The sequence below is a fragment of the Paralichthys olivaceus genome, chromosome 7 (assembly GCF_024713975.1).
Source record: "Paralichthys olivaceus isolate ysfri-2021 chromosome 7, ASM2471397v2, whole genome shotgun sequence".
NCBI classification, from domain to species: domain Eukaryota; kingdom Metazoa; phylum Chordata; class Actinopteri; order Pleuronectiformes; family Paralichthyidae; genus Paralichthys; species Paralichthys olivaceus.
The window spans coordinates 6,472,308-6,478,307 of NC_091099.1; positions in this window are offsets into that span (position 1 = coordinate 6,472,308).

Consider the following 6,000-nt stretch of genomic DNA (forward strand, 5'->3'; position numbering starts at 1 on the left):
GGCGCGTCACAGCCTCGGACCTTTATAGGAGAATTACACAGAGCCCGTAAAATCTGATTTATTATCATGAGTCCCAGGCGTTGAAGTATATTATAAGAATTTGACAGTTGTAAAGAAAAGAAAAAGAGTGAGTTTTGACAGCTGACACCATGGTAATGTAAATATTATCGAGGACATGTTGGGATCATAAATAACATGGGAATTGCACCAGCACTGAATAAATACATATTTTGTTATTTTAATGTGGACACATTTTTTAAAATTGAGATTTACTAAACAAAACACGATACAAAAAGTATAAGACTGTTCCGCAGCGTAGAAAAAGGAGGAACAGCGTCCACACAATAATAATAATAATGATAGTAGTATAGCCTATAGCACCTTTCAAGACTCACTGTGTATACGTGCTTTACAAGTTAGAAATTAAAAATCAAAGGCAAACAATAGAAAACTATTTAAAAGCAACATGATCACACAGCAACAGAAATAAAAAAATGTTTCAGATTAGAAAAGAGTAAAAACAAGATAAAAGGAGAGATTTAAAAGAAGATAGGGGTAAAATGAATCATGAATTCACTATTGTTGTCTACTGGAATACAGCAGGACATGTTTAATTCCCAACCACTCCAGTGGTCTCTCTCTCTCTCCATTTCTGAAAAAGCTACAACATCTCAGTTTTTTCCAGCAAGTCACAACTTCAGAATGATTTCTACTTGGATCAATTGAATGTGATTCAACAATACGGACGCTGTGGTTGATTTGTTGAAGTGAATCATCCTTCAGTGATGTATTTGGTATTTTTCTTCTCCCTGATGTCTCTTTTAAATGTAAGTAAATGTAGCCGCAGCAGAAACAAGATCATGAAGTGTTCATGTGTCCAAATCAGAAACATGCACGGTGTTTAGCCTGATGGCTAAAGAACCATCCGGCTTTGCCTCTGCCGCCATGTGTGTAATTACCAGATTAAAGGGAGCAGAGGGTATGAAAAGGACATTTGAACTGAGCTTCCAAGCCAACATGTTGGCTCAAACTTTTCCTTTGGGGGAAAATGCTTGGACCGGAGAGTAGAAACACACATAAACACAATCTGTTCAAGCACTTTTATTTTTTACGAGCACATAGTGAAAGAGAGGGTAAAAAAATAGTATTGAAAATAAATATATTGAAACAGACAGATGTGGAAAACCAGGCAACACTCATGTCCACTGATTTTAATTTCCATCCATTAAAATCAAAAATTTTTCACATGTAACCAGCAAAAGTAAATCTCACATCTCACTCAGGTTTGACTGATGTAACTGTGCAGTGCTCATTTTACATCCAGACATGTAAATTTCTAATATGTGCAATCTTGTTAAACAGTATAAATGGTTTTTTTTACCATATATATTCTGTCCACACCATGTAAATTCTGTTTACATTGTATATCTACTCTTTACATGGCATATATTCTGCTAACACTGTGTGTATTCTGTTTACACTACATATTCTGTTCACATTGTTAATTCTGTTCACGCTGTATATATTCTGTTTGAAATATATATTCAGCTTACATTGTAAATATTCTAATTACATAATATATATATTATTTCTTTTCTTATACTTTCTTATCATATTGTATCATATTGCATCACATTGTAATGTATTGTATCATAGAGTATCATGATGTATCGTTTTGTTATGTATCATATTGTAATGTATCGTATCATAAAGTATCGTGATGTATCGTATCATAAAGTATCGTGATGTATCGTATAGTAAAGTATATCATATCGTATTTCAAGAACAGAAACCAAGTTCTTTGATGTGATGTTGGTAGCTACAATCACCTCGTGTTAGTTTTCCATGAAGAGGAGGAGAAATCTTACTGGGTGTGGAAAATTGAGCTCATCACTCATCATGAGTGTCTGTAGATCCCCCTGCTGACATGATTACACTGCGATTAAGTGTGTGTGTGTGTGAGACAAATTTAAAAGACATAATCATTAAAGTGCACATGCTGCTTGGCTGATGGATGAGATAATTTGAGCAGAAAGGAGACCTGACGTGTTTAGACTTTGTGTAATGACAAGGCACTTAAAAGCTCTTCTCTGTGTTAGCCTTTCCCATCGGAGTTTTTTCTACTATTACGTCCAGAGTTCACTTTCTAGCAGAGTTAGATGGGAAGAAAAACACTGATCTCTTACATGTAAATGTTCGTTGTCATGAAAAAGCTGCAATCAGCAGCTGGTTAGCGTAACTTTTCATAAGGATGGGAAACAGCGTGAATCATTATTGGTATTAAAACCCACCAGACCCTCCAGAGTGAACTAACCAGTTATGTTTTGTTTAATTCTAAAAACCAAAGAGAGAAAAATGACGAAAAGATGTTTTATTATTTATTATGCTATTTATTGTGGATGATTATTTTGCCCTTGGAGCAGTTGGCAAAACAACAAGTTGTCTTTTGTGCTCTTCAGTATTTACAAGCTCGGGTGGCTTGTGTGATTTTCAGCAATGATGTGAATATAAGTTTTTCCAATATCTCCACCTTGGTATCAATTTCCTGAAGATAACAAAAATAATTTTGCCATGAAAATACTGTTAAAGCCCAACTCCATGCTGAACGGACCACATGTGAGTTTTTATTAAGGAGAAGTTTATTTTAAAGAAATAAAAAAGGAAATCTGATTATACAACAAGAACCAAATGCCATGGAACCCAGAGGAGAGACAGAGTCTGGATGAGCGTCACCAGCTTATAAAGCCTGCAGGTAAAGTGAGTCGTCCATAATCTAAATGTTTTTCTCTGTCTTATAAAGCAGGGAATCACTGCAGCTTACAAACACATTCCCAACCAGGGTTCGGTCAGGCGTCCTCCTCCTGAGTCACGAAAGACAATTTCCTCACTTATTCCTCGTGAATTCTGTTTCAAGATGCCTCGGCTTTCAGATAAAGAAGCATCTAAATGTGACAGTTCATTTCCACGACAGCTGGGGTCATAATATGACTCTAATTCGGCCTCTCGTCTCGGCAGCATTAATATATACAACACCAGGGAGCGGCCCAGGTGGAGTATACTGGGTAAATGACTTAATAGCCAGCATGGGATGGACTTGGAGGAGAGCCAGAGCTGCTCTAATTACACCACGTCCATGATGATTAGTGAAGCCTGTCGTGCAGATCACTCTCCAAGAACAAAGACGAACTGCACAGCACAGCATGCTGGGAAAAGAATGGATTCGGACTGTTGAGAAACTTAGCATGTGGCCAGTGTAGATCACACAATGACTTATGAACTCTCCATAAGCATCATTTGAGTTTCTGGTAAGAGGAACAGCTCATTCGTCCCCGCAAGCAAGAAACAAATTAATGAAATTTTACACAGTTCCAAAACTATTTCCTGAGTTTTAGGACAATGTGGGAAACATTTTGAGCAGCAGGAACAGCAGTTGTAGGATATTATCATCAGTATATGGAGGTAATTATCATGAATAGATTACGAGGGATGGATTTTATTCACAGCAGATGTCATTAAAAAAAGCTTCTCTTCAAACACCTGGTGAAAGCATGACCGCAGGAAAAGTGGTGCTCGAGCCAGAAACAGCTGAAGCAGTGAATAGCCTGAAATCCTCGTGTTATTGTATTACATCACATCATCTTTCCATTTTCCTGTGGAACAAAGTACTTGCACTGAAATACACTGAGAGTGATACGATTGTTAAATGGAGGACTGAACACTGAAGACCAAATGTTGCTTTGTGTTGCAGTTATTCCAAACAGCTCATTGCGTCATGTGACAACAAATTAGACCAATATATCGGGGCTTCCAGCTTAGACAGTGGACCAAGACGTCCTCTTCCATTCTTTACAGTCCAACGAGTTTCTCAACAGTGAAACTTTCTGTAGGTGTTTCAGGTCCAGGCTCAGTTTGTCTCATCTCTATATCAACAGGTATCTGCCAATAGCCGATGCATTTCAGTCATTGTGTTCCACCTCTTTTGATCTCCACACAGACTGTTTCAGTTTGGTAACACGTACGTGAATGTGAGGAAAATATGGAGGGTCAAGGTTCACCAAAGTTGAACTCAAGACAAAGCAATGCTGCGATTTGCCTCAACACAGGAACCGGATGTCTTGTTGCCCTCCTTGCTTTCAGCGATTGGAAGTGAGTGGGAGGAAGGTTCAACACTGAAACATTTGTGTGTGTGTGTGTGTGTGACGAGGCCCTAACCTGTGGGCAACCAGAGCCTGCTCAAACGTGATTAGTCAAACTAGAAATGGAAACCAAAAAATATCCAACTCCACAATCTTCTCCCTCATCTATAGATTCATTCTCATGTCAGAGATTACAAGCATTTGATGCCTCCTGAGTTTTACTTCCAAGTTTATATCTGAGCAGACACTATAATGTTCTTAATCAAACCCACTCAGGTCAGCGTATGTCCAAGTGTGTGTGTTTGTTGTGTTAGCTTCTGGACCCTCATCATCGCCATGGTGACGTCTGCAGGTGGAATATGTTGCTGCAGCTTTGTCACGGCACAGACAGGAGGTTAAGGGGCAGCTTTAAAAAACCACAGTGAGACCTTTCAGTCCACACTTATTCTTACCTCATGTCTTAGTGCTCATTCGTCTTGCTTCTGTTTAAAGGAGACCAGACTGCTTTCTCTTAATCAAGGGATTCTATTCAGTGAATAATGGCAGTGCAGTGGATTAATGTTGTTTTTGACTGGAAACAAACGCTGGAGAACTGAGTCTGTTTTTTTTAAAAGGTCAAACAAGCACATTATTTGAGTAGAGAAGAGAAATACACGTACTTACTGGAGACATTTAACATTATATTGATTTCACAGAGTGTAGTCCTCAACCAGGATCACCTCAGGGAGCAAAATGTCCAAGCAGTGACTTCAGCTGTTTTCAGACTCTGGAGGATCTCCTCAGAATTGTTGCATTTCACACATGAACAATAGCTTCTTATGTGAGACAAGAAATGCATCCCATTGTCTTCAAACAGACCAAACTTTAAAGGATAACGTGGCCTCAGCGTTCAGTTGAATAAACACAAAACTATTCCCAAATAACTGTTATCTGACATGACAGGGTGCGACTGGCAAAGCATCAAAGTCACAGTGAAACCTCGCCATGAATTATTCATGGAGCCTGGTGCCTCCGTTACACCTCAGCTGTCGGAGCCAGTGCCCTTCAACCGACACGTCTGTGTTGGCAGCACAGCGTCACGCACTTCACTGGGCAGAGCTGAACGAGAGAAGAGCCCTCAGCCTCAGGCGCTGCAGGGCAGAGGGAAGATCAATGGGTCAATAGTCCGTCGGCTCCCTCGGTGCTGGAGATTTCCCGCAGTGTCCAATAGGAGGTGGACACAGGACTGCAGCTGGGCTCAGGACACATTTAGGTCCCAGACTCAGTGTGTGTTAATGAGCACCCCTGCAGTGTTATTGTCTGTGGGATGGAAGATAACAGCAGATACTTCACTTTCCAAACTAGCTCTGCAGATCTCACACAGAGAATGTGAAAATGTCAATGAGACAGAGATGGGTTTTCTTTCATTATTTCCTCCTGCTTCCATAAGTCACGTCTCCCTCTCAGGGAGTGTCCTGTGGACTGAAGGGCCCTGGGCTTTCCCTTAAAACCATTTCGCTCTAACTGTTGATTGCAGGGTGGAAAAGGGTTTTGGTTTTACGACTCAAACTCTCAACAGGGACCTCGCCATGGCAGCTCATATAATATCCTAAATAGCTTTCCTCATATTAGATTACATGCTGCATGGTACGCAGCGTGGCTCTGTGTGCAGGCAGCCGACACTCCCACTGTGGGAAGCAACTTTAAAAGCTATTACGGAAACACACGTTGTTCATCATGGTCACAATTGAACCCTGAGGTAAGTGAAAATCTTGGCCCTTTATGAGCTTTTGGGCTTCAAAACATGTGTAATTGAAATTCACTCAACGAGTGTTTTCACCGCAGGCATAAAAGATACACAGCAGCTGAGAGATTAACAGTTAAT